The following is an 11599-nucleotide window of genomic DNA, read 5'->3' on the forward strand; positions in this document are numbered from 1 at the left end:
GGCTCCATTTCAGCCATTATTATGAGCCGTTCTCCCCTCAGCTGCCTCCTGTGGCCGAAAGAGCATGGACTTTCTGTGGGTGACAGCTATTAACAAACAAAGTGGTCAAAATTATATATTTTCTGACCTTCACAGGTCTACCAAGAACCCAACTATTTGTATTTCTGGACTGACTGAAACTCTTTCTAAAAATATCATTATCCAAAATGTTCAAATTCATTAACCAACCGATGAACAAATGTTTCCCAATCCATAAGTGGAACCCGAGAATGGCTGAACATCCTTCCAGATGGAGCAGGAGGAAGTCTGTTCCTCTTGGTTCAACAAATCCTGCAAGGAAACATGTACATTTAACTCAGACACAGGAGTGTTTTAGAGACAGACACAGGAGCGTTTTAGAGACAGACACAGGAGCGTTTTAGAGACAGACACAGGAGCGTTTTAGAGACAGACATAGGAGCGTTTTAGAGACAGACACAGGAGCGTTTTAGAGACAGACACAGGAGCGTTTTAGAGACAGACACAGGAGCATTTTAGAGACAGAAACAGGAGCGTTTTAGAGACAGACATAGGAGCATTTTAGAGACAGACACAGGAGCGTTTTAGAGACAGACACAGGAGCGTTTTAGAGACAGACATAGGAGCGTTTTAGAGACAGACACAGGAGCGTTTTAGAGACAGACACAGGAGCGTTTTAGAGACAGACAGGAGCGTTTTAGAGACGGACATAGGAGCGTTTTAGAGACAGACATAGGAGCGTTTTAGAGACAGACAGGAGCGTTTTAGAGACAGACACAGGAGCGTTTTAGAGACAGACAGGAGCGTTTTAGAGACGGACATAGGAGCGTTTTAGAGACAGACACAGGAGCGTTTTAGAGACAGACAGGAGCGTTTTAGAGACGGACATAGGAGCGTTTTAGAGACAGACACAGGAGCGTTTTAGAGACGGACATAGGAGCGTTTTAGAGACAGACACAGGAGCGTTTTAGAGACGGACATAGGAGCGTTTTAGAGACAGACACAGGAGCGTTTTAGAGACAGACAGGAGCGTTTTAGAGACGGACATAGGAGCGTTTTAGAGACAGACACAGGAGCGTTTTAGAGACAGACATAGGAGCGTTTTAGAGACAGACACAGGAGCGTTTTAGAGACGGACATAGGAGCGTTTTAGAGACGGACATAGGAGCGTTTTAGAGACAGACAGGAGCGTTTTAGAGACGGACATAGGAGCGTTTTAGAGACAGACACAGGAGCGTTTTAGAGACAGACATAGGAGCGTTTTAGAGACAGACATAGGAGCGTTTTAGAGACAGACATAGGAGCGTTTTAGAGACAGACACAGGAGCGTTTTAGAGACAGACATAGGAGCGTTTTAGAGACAGACATAGGAGCGTTTTAGAGACAGACATAGGAGCGTTTTAGAGACAGACATAGGAGCGTTTTAGAGACAGACAGGAGCGTTTTAGAGACAGACAGGAGCGTTTTAGAGACAGACATAGGAGCGTTTTAGAGACAGACATAGGAGCGTTTTAGAGACAGACAGGAGCGTTTTAGAGACAGACAGGAGCGTTTTAGAGACAGACATAGGAGCGTTTTAGAGACGGACATTAAGTGATGATTGAAATGGAAGTAATTCTATTCAATTATGAAGGATATTGGAACCTGGAAAGCTTAGTTAGTTATCATGTTCATAGAAATATTTGAACATGAAATAATAAATGGGTCAATGTCAGAGGAGGCTGAAGGGAGGAGCGATGGGATGACAGGCTCATTGTAATGGTTGGAATGGTATTAATGGACCGCAATCAAACATATTTATTCCATTCCAGTACTTACAATGAGCCTCTCCTCCTAAAGCTCCTCCCACCAGCCTCCACTGATCAAATCAAATCTAATTTATTTATATAGCCCTTCGTACATCAGCTGATATCTCAAAGTGCTGTACAGAAACCCAGCCTAAAACCCCAAACAGCAAGCAATACAGGTGTAGAAGCACGGTGGCTAGGAAAAACTCCCTAGAAAGGCCAAAACCTAGGAAGAAACCTAGAGAGGAACCAGGCTATGTGGGGTGGCCAGTCCTCTTCTGGCAGTGCCGGGTGGAGATTATAACAGAACATGGCCAAGATGTTCAAATGTTCATAAATGACCAGCATGGTCAAATAATAATAAGGCAGAACAGTTGAAACTGGAGCAGCAGCATGGCCAGGTGGACTGGGGACAGCAAGGAGTCATCATGTCAGGTAGTCCTGGGGCATGGTCCTAGGGCTCAGGTCCTCCGAGAGAGAGAAAGAAAGAGAGAAGGAGAGAATTAGAGAACGCACACTTAGATTCACACAGGACACCGAATAGGACAGGAGAAGTACTCCAGATATAACAAACTGACCCTAGCCCCCCGACACATAAGCTACTGCAGCATAAATAGGGGCGGCAGCGTAGCCTAGTGGTTAGAGCGTTGGACTAGTAACCGGAAGGTTTTGAGTTCAAACCCCCGAGCTGACAAGGTACAAATCTGTCGTTCTGCCCCTGAACAGGCAGTTAACCCACTGTTCCCAGGCCGTCATTGAAAATAAGAATATGTTCTTAACTGACTTGCCTGGTTAAATAAAAGGTTAAAAAAAAAAAAAAAAATACTGGAGGCTGAGACAGGAGGGGTCAGGAGACACTGTGGCCCCATCTGAGGACACCCCCGAACAGTGCCAAACAGGAAGGATATAACCCCACCCACTTTGCCAAAGCACAGCCCCCACACCACTAGAGGGATATCTTCAACCACCAACATACCATCCTGAGATAAGGCTGAGTATAGCCCACAAAGATCTCCGCCACTGCACAACCCAAGGGGGGGGGGGGGCGCCAACCCAGGCAGGATGACCACAACAGTGAATCAACCCACTCAGGTGACGCACCCCTTAGTTAGACCTATACCTCGGGAATAGAACAAAACAAACACAACAAATACAATACACTCCTTCACATATCAATTCAAGCCCTCAAAAAACTGAATCCTCCCCCATGTTTTACACACATCTCTCCGTATGAGAGTAATGTAAAACAAAACTGAAAAAAAAGTAAAACAAAATTTCAACTAACCTAATCAAATTAAAATCAATAAACTGAAAAAAAACTCCACAAAGAAAAATGATTTAACCCCTATGGTCATAAGAAAATAGACTTAAAGCAGCATATCCTTAGTTAAAAGCAATGCCCTCTCCCTCTTCACAGTGGTCCAAATGACAAATATGGCTAAGAAACATATTTTTTTACAAAAATTATTTTGAAAGCAGTATTACAAATGGCCATAAATTCATTATCCAAATGGCTGATCAAGCGGGTGATCAAGCCACAAAAGTCATCAGAAGGTCATAGGTCATACAAACCCCTCAAAGCAGTGTTTTTCACTATATTAAACAAATTGCAAACAATAGTCAACTATCAAAACACGTCACTATCGGCAATTCCCAGAAGAATAATTCTAACATTCTAACATTCTACAAACGTTACTCCAGCTATGATTCTCAAATTCCAAATGAATATATTAGCAATCAAAGAATAAAATCGACAGTTAATGACTAGGAAACAGTCTTTTAATAAATGTAGATTATGTTTACTTATGCAACGTATTTCAATTACTTTACTACATCACATTATTAATCACGCAATGATAATTAGTTTAATGGAAAACCTTAGGCTTTGTACGACATTATAAATTACATCGAGATTCCCTCTTAATTCTCTCTAACTTTATTCAGTTTATTCAATAAATCCCGCAACTTCTCTCATACTGGGAAGAAAAAATATAACATGTTCAGACCTTAAGGGCAGTTAAATTTCAAATGTTTCACCCAGACGGAGAAAATCCAATATGCGTTTTATAGTTACATCGTTAGGGTAAGATAACGAAAAGTGGACACATTCTAATCAGTTTCTAGAGCTCAATTTCCCAGATTTTGTAGACTATTTTAATAGTGCTTAAAACCTCATCTTTATCAAATTATCCATTTAAAGATACCAACTCAAAACCTACGTACGTCTACGAATGGGTGGTTTAAATTGTATCTAATCATTCTCAGCATTACTTTATCAAATCTGTAGTAAATGATTATACACACATAAAATTTATCATCATTTCAAATAATTCACAGAATCCATATAAAACTTAAAAAATTGTAGGTGCTCACATAGAACTTATAGGATCACCCACACAGGATTGGTCAGATGTTCACACAGAACTGGTCAGACGTCCACACAGGGCATCAAAACATAAAAAGGTTTGCCTACACAGAGTCAACCCTACCCTGCTCACACAGATTCAAACTACCCCGCTCACACAGATTCAAACCTACCCCGCTCACACAGATTCAAACTACCCCGCTCACACAGATTCAACCCTACCCCGCTCACACAGAGTCAATCCTACCCCGCTCACACAGATTCAAACTACCCCGCTCACACAGATTCAACCCTACCCCGCTCACACAGATTCAAACTACCCCGCTCACACAGATTGAACCCTATCCCGCTCACACAGATTCAAACTACCCCGCTCACACAGAGTCAATCCTACCCCGCTCACACAGATTCAAACTACCCCGCTCACACAGATTCAACCCTACCCCGCTCGCACAGATTCAACCCTACCCCGCTCACACAGATTCAACCCTACCCCGCTCACACAGATTTAACCCTATCCCGCTCACACAGATTCAACCCTACCCCGCTCACACAGATTCAACCCTACCCCGCTCACATAGAGTCAACCCTACCCCGCTCACACAGAGTCAACCCTACCCTGCCCACACAGAGTCAACCCTACCCCGCTCACACAGATTCAACCCTACCCCGCTCACACAGAGTCAACCCTACCCTGCCCACACAGAGTCAACCCTACCTCGCTCACACAGAACGGTCTGACAACTATTACCTAGTGATCCCATAACAGAATACTCACCAATTCACCAACTCTGAGGGTCACTTAGACAATCACACAGATGCACAGAATGAGGTCCTTCTTCCAATAAGGCTTCACCAACTGCCGTGTTTTCACCTAGAATGCACAGAACCTTTGGCCCCTCACCCCGACAGACCTCACCAAATCCCCACTGTGATCAATTCAGTGTCAGGACGGCTCTTGGTCACTCGTAACCGGACAGTGGCAGAGTCACAAACCCTCAGAATACTCTCCCCTGACTCGGCCCTGCTTACGCCGCCAAGGTGCCTTCCTTACAAAGGTATTCACGCTCAGAGTATACGTAACAGGCATAATTTAAAAAACTCGACTTCAAATCTGTGTGTGGTTCGCTCACCTTGTTCTTTAAAAAAACTCAGTTCGAAATGTGGTATCTACTCAGCTCGCTTCCTCTCAGATCAAAGGTTGGTCCATCTGCTTCGTTCCTGAAGTGTGGTTTCCCTAAGATCCCAAGTTTAGGGGATCCCTCGTGCATGATTTATTTACCTAGATCGTAGGAACGGTCACCGAGTGAAGATTCACATCCCCTCCTCGTCGCCAAATGTAGTGGAAATTTCCTCTATTTACCAAATCATGAGAGCAAACCACACACAAGTCAGAGTTATCATAAAGTCCATCTTTAATTATATGCGCTCCGTCACAACCGTGACTCTCAGATTAATTCAGTGTCTATCAATGAATTCTGTGAGAGTTCCTTACACATTTCAACTGAGATCCTTTATAGCAAAGACACACATAGCCAGACAGCATTGGCATAATTTATCATTCAGCTTTGTCTCCTAAACTATATACTTTTCTCAAACTCAGAACCATAAACCAAATCCACATATCAACAGGCATATATCAAATCCATCCTATCTTGACAAGATCACAGAGACACACTGACTGGCACACAGACATTGTGGAGCCAAGAGATTCACGCTTGACCTCTCCCCTCTCTCCGGCCCAAATAACTTAGTCTTGACAGAGAACAGATTCTGCAACCCCGCCACAGTATTATACAAACACATTCTGATGAGAAGTAACTTACAAACATATGATGAATATAAAACATCTTACCTATGTTACCAACTAATTCTGATTATTCCCCAACACTACTTATGTGACCGAGTTCAGTGTGTCAAATCGGAGGGCCTGTTGTCCGGACCTCTGGCAGTCTCTATGGGGGTATACTCTCTAACGTTTCCAAAACTGTCAAAACATTGTCTGAGAGTATAACAGAACTGATATTGCAGGGGAAACCCTGAGGAAAATCAAACCAGGTATTGGCTTCTATTTTGAAAACTCCATGTTCCATAGCCTGACTTTGCTCCATTTAAAGAGATATCAACCAGATTCCTTGTCCTATCGCTTCCTCAAGGTGTTAACAGTCTTTAGACATAGTTTCAGGCTTTTATTTTGAAAAATTAGCGAGAAAGATAACATCGCGTCATTGTATGGCCCGGTGCCAGCAGCATTTTGCTTGGCGCAACAGAGTTTGAAGAGCCATTGCCTTTCCCTCTCCTACTGAAAAAGACAGTTGCGGTTGATATATTATCGATTATATATTTTAAAAACAACCCGAGGATTGATTATAAAAAACGTTTGACACGTTTCTGTGGATATTACGGATACTATTTGGAATTTGTCGTGACCGCTCTTTCCTGTGGATTTCTGAACATAACGCCTCAAACAAATGCAGGTATTTTGGATATAAAAATAATCTTCATGGAACAAAATAAACATTTATTGTGTAACGGAGTCTCGTGAGTGACAACATCCGAAGATCATCAAAGGTAAATTATTAATTTGATTGCTTTTCTGATTTTTGTGACCAAGCTACTTGATGCTAGGTGTTCATAATGTTTCGTCGATCGATCGATACATTTACAAATGCTTGGATTGCTTTCGCTGTAAAGCATATTTTCAAAATCTGACACGACAGGTTGATTAATAAAAGGCTAAGCTGTGTTTTGCTATATTGCACTTGTGATTTCATGAATATAAATATGTTTAGTAATATTATTTGAATTTGCAGCTATGCAATTCAGCGGTTGTTGATGACAATGATCCCGCTAAAGGGATGGGTAGCATCAAGAAGTTAATGATGTTGCACTTCCTAGGGGTTCCACTAGATGTCAACCATCTATAGAAATTTGAATGAGACTTCTACTGTGTTGTGGGACTGAATGAGAGCAGAATCTATCAGGTGACTGGCAGTCAGCCATTTTCTGATCATGCGCATTCCTCATGGTATCCACTTGTTTTCCATTGCTCATCAATCGGAATACTCCGGTTGGAACTTTATTGAATCTATATGTTAAAAACAACCTAATGATTGATTCTGTACTTAGCTTTACATTTACATTTACATTAAAGTCATTTAGCAGATGCTCTTATCCAGAGCGACTTACAAATTGGTGCATTCACCTTATGACATCCAGTGGAACAGTCACTTTACAATAGTGCATCTAAATCTTAAAGGGGGGGGTAGAAGGATTACTTTATCCTATCCTAGGTATTCCTTAAAGAGGTGGGGTTAGGGTTAGGGTTAGGGTTAGGGTTAGGGTTAGGGTTAGGGGTTAGGGGTTAGGGTTAGGGTTAGGGGTTAGGGTTAGGGTTAGGTGCAGCAAACAAAGAGACACGGACGAAGGCAGGAGAGAGAAGCTATGAGTACCAGACCAAGACGCGACTGTGGACTTTGTTGTAAACAGAATATAGTGCGGCTAGATCGACATTTGAAGTCTGTACATGCACTTAAGTTTGGTACTATGGATTGGACGAATGCTATGCAATTTAGCCGGATTTCTACTGAGAGACAGCAGGCCGAATCAGTGCTTCAACCGCGGCCGGAGGACCCAGTGATTTTGCAGTGTTTGTCCGTGGAGCAGCAGCTGGTGGACGAGTGTGATCAGACGGCATGTTCTTCGACGGCGGTGCAGCCAACCAGTCAAGTGGATATTGAACTGTGCTCGGAACCGAGGGAGCAAGGCTGCGTCGTGGTGACTTTCACTGATAGCGAGAGTGATGAAGACGGCGGTGTGCCGTCCCGAATTCAGGTTTGGAGTAATGCCATTTTGAACGAGTATGAAAACTATATTGTGGGTGTACAACCTTCAGTTAAACGAATTGACAATAGTCGCACCAGTATGTCCCGAGTACGGCAATTCCTCCACATTATGTCGGAGGGCAAGTCCGATGAAGGACTGTGTTTTCTGGATAACTACAGACGTGTGTCTGATTGGTATGCTCAATGTGACAGCCGTGGTTTGGCACCATCCACGTTAAAAATGTACCGAACCGATGTTAGAAGTTTCCTCAATTATCTTATTCAGTTCCGGCCAGATGGTATGCAAGCTAAGGTCGCTGCAATTCGAAAGATGTTACTCTGCTTGGCGAAGATGGACAGGGACTCACGGCAGAGCCAGGCAACGTATAGGTCAAAATTCCGCCAACGCTGCAGGGACGAGGTGCTCAGCGCTGCGGAGTTAAAACGCTTTGTTGAGCTAAGCAATCAAGCCATTCCTTCAGTTCTAAGTAGGCTGGAGGAACGTGCCACATGCTCTGACAGGCGTAGGTTTGCAGCTCTCATGGCCAGCCGGTTGGCAATATTTAATGGCACTCGACGATCCCCAGTCACACTATTTAGTGTGAGTGATTTCAGTGAAGTAACCCCGGAAGGTGGGGGTTATCAGATGTGTGTAGCTTCCCACAAAACTAACTATAGCTTCGGGAGTGCCGAATTGTTCTATGTCAGGAGGAATACACTTGGCTTCAACGATTCCATCAAATCAGGCCTCATCTGAGTGGAATGACCTCAGACACAGAACTGTTCTTTTTCACATCCTGTGGTCAACCCTACGCTAATCTGTGTGAGTATGTGGGGAAAATCTTTGCAGAGTTTGGCATTGGAAGGAAAGTGACCTTCGGTACAATTCGACGCAGTGTTGCCACGTTGAACTTTAACCAAGGCTCAGTTACAGACCGGGGAACTGTTGCTGACCATATGTGTCACTCTCTGGAAACGCAGTCACGTTACTACCGGTACCATAATTTGCCCCAAAATGCCAGCCGGGCCCGGACACTGATTGAGGGTCAAATAAATCCATGATTAACTGATTAAATAAAGCATATTTGTTTGAAATTCACCCTTGTATTTGTGTCATTATGCATTAAAATGATTAAAAATGTGTTTCATTTTGGGTTACCAGGTGCCTATTTTCAATCACCAGTTGCACATAAAACATAGATTTATTTTAGAAAAGTTTGGACTGAGTAAATTTTCCAACATCTTTTAGATTCATCCATATAATCATAGTAATATTACTTCCCAGAATGAATCTGTACTACTTTTTAAAATTCACTAGATGTCGCCAACTGTACCATCTATCAGTCTCCAAAGTGGGCATTAATATGAGAATGACCGGTAAGTGCATTTAGGAGAGTATTTTAATTTTCGGGTTCCCAGGTGCACGTTTTCAATCACCAGGTACACGGATGTATAGGGTGGTCCCCCATGGATAAAGGTCTGTGTTAGGGTGCTCCATAGCGGGCATGAATTTGTGGAACACCGCTAATGTAATTTTGGGTTCCCAGGTGCACGGCTATTTTTTTTCCGGCCCAGTCATTTATTTCAAAAAGACATTAACCATACTTCCCGAAGGGCTAGAGGTCCCATATTTCGTGTCATACCCTCTCTCTCAATGGGCAACAAGTAGAGCATGTAAAAAACAAAATGCCCTGGTAGGAACCTATGTTTCCAGCAACATGCACTTGTGTAGCCCAAACTATAAACACAATTTTCTATTAAAAGTTTCTATACAAAAACGGTTTTAATGACATGAAAATGTCCGTCTATGTATGCCCTTTCGTTTAAAAAAAACCCCATCCAGATTGGACATTTACCATTTGATTTATTCACGTTTTGGTGTTTTTAGGATATAGCCCAAGATTGCGGCATAATAAAGTGTCCATAAAGCACTCAGGGAGGGCCCCCACGGCTAGAGGGCCGTAGTAGGGTGCTCCTATAGCGGGCATGCATGTCAGGAACACCTGTAGGTGCATTTAGGACCATATTTTAATTTTCGGGTTCCCAGGTGCACGTTTTCAATCACCAGGTACACGGATGTATAGGGTGGTCCCCCATGGATAAAGGTCCGTGTTAGGGTGCTCCATAGCGGGCATGAATTTGTGGAACACCGCTAATGTAATTTTGGGTTCCCAGGTGCACGTTTTCAATCACCAGGTACACGGATGTATAGGGTCCCCCATGGATAAAGGTCCGTGTTAGGGTGCTCCATAGCGGGCATGAATTTGTGGAACACTGGGTAGTAAAAAAAAAATAAACCTTCCATAAATCACTCAGGGAGGGCCCCCACGGCTAGAGGGCCGTAGTAGGGTGCTCCTATAGCGGGCATGCATGTCAGGAACACCTGTAGGTGCATTTAGGACCATATTTTAATTTTCGGGTTCCCAGGTGCACGTTTTCAATCACCAGGCACACAGAGGTAGATCCTAATCCTCATCCACCGAAATGTCACAAAGTGTCCATAAATCACTCAGGGAGGGCCCCCACGGATAGAGGGCCGTAGTAGGGTGCTCCTATAGCGGGCATGCATGTCAGGAACACCGGCAGGTGCATTTAGGACCATATTTTAATTTTAGTTCAAATGAGGCCTTACCTTCAAACACCTTGCGAGGTGACTACTTGAAATGAGATTGGCACAAAGTGTCCATAAATCACTCAGGGAGGGCCCCACGGCTAGAGGGCCGTAGTAGGGTGCTCCTATAGCGGGCATGCATGTCAGGAACACCGGCAGGTGCATTTAGGACCATATTTTAATTTTCGGGTTCCCAGGTGCACGTTTTCAATCACCAGGTACACGGATGTATAGGGTGGTCCCCCATGGATAAAGGTCCGTGTTAGGGTGCTCCATAGCGGGCATGAATTTGTGGAACACCGCTAATGTAATTTCGGGTTCCCAGGTGCACGTTTTCAATCACCAGGTGCACAGCTGAGAAAAGTGGGGACTTAGTCATTTTTTCGACCAAAATCGGTAATTTTCAAAAAATGATTAAAAATACTTCCCGAGGGGCTAGAGGTCCCATATTTCGTGTCATATCCTCTCTCTCTCAATGGGCAACAAGTAACAAGAGCATATAAAAATCAAAATGCCCTGGTAGGAACCTATGTTTCCAGTAACATGCACTTGTGTAGCCCAAACTATAAACACAATTTTCTATTAAATGTTTCTATACAAAAACGGTTTTAATGACATGAAAATGCTCGTCTATGTGTGCCATTTCGTGCAAAAAAACCCCATCCAGATTGGATGTGTACTTTTTGATTTATTCACGTTTTGGTGTACCGGAATAAAGCCCTAGATGGCGGAGCACACAAAAACCCTTTCAATTTCCGGGATTCCATCGATAGATTGGCCTGCCCGGTAAGTACACACTCAGTGGCGGGTCGACCAGACAGGTACCGGCGCGATTTCAGAAACCTGGTTTTTGACGAACAGACTTCCATGTCCTAGAGAGACGGGGTGGTGTCAAACTGTTCAGCCCGAATAGAAAATGAGTAACGGACACTTTTGAGGGATGTGAGCCCCTCGGAACCATGGTACTTTGGACATTTTTCCGCCGGCTTCCGAT

The sequence above is a fragment of the Oncorhynchus gorbuscha genome, unplaced genomic scaffold (genome assembly GCF_021184085.1).
Source record: "Oncorhynchus gorbuscha isolate QuinsamMale2020 ecotype Even-year unplaced genomic scaffold, OgorEven_v1.0 Un_scaffold_648, whole genome shotgun sequence".
Lineage (NCBI taxonomy): Eukaryota > Metazoa > Chordata > Actinopteri > Salmoniformes > Salmonidae > Oncorhynchus > Oncorhynchus gorbuscha.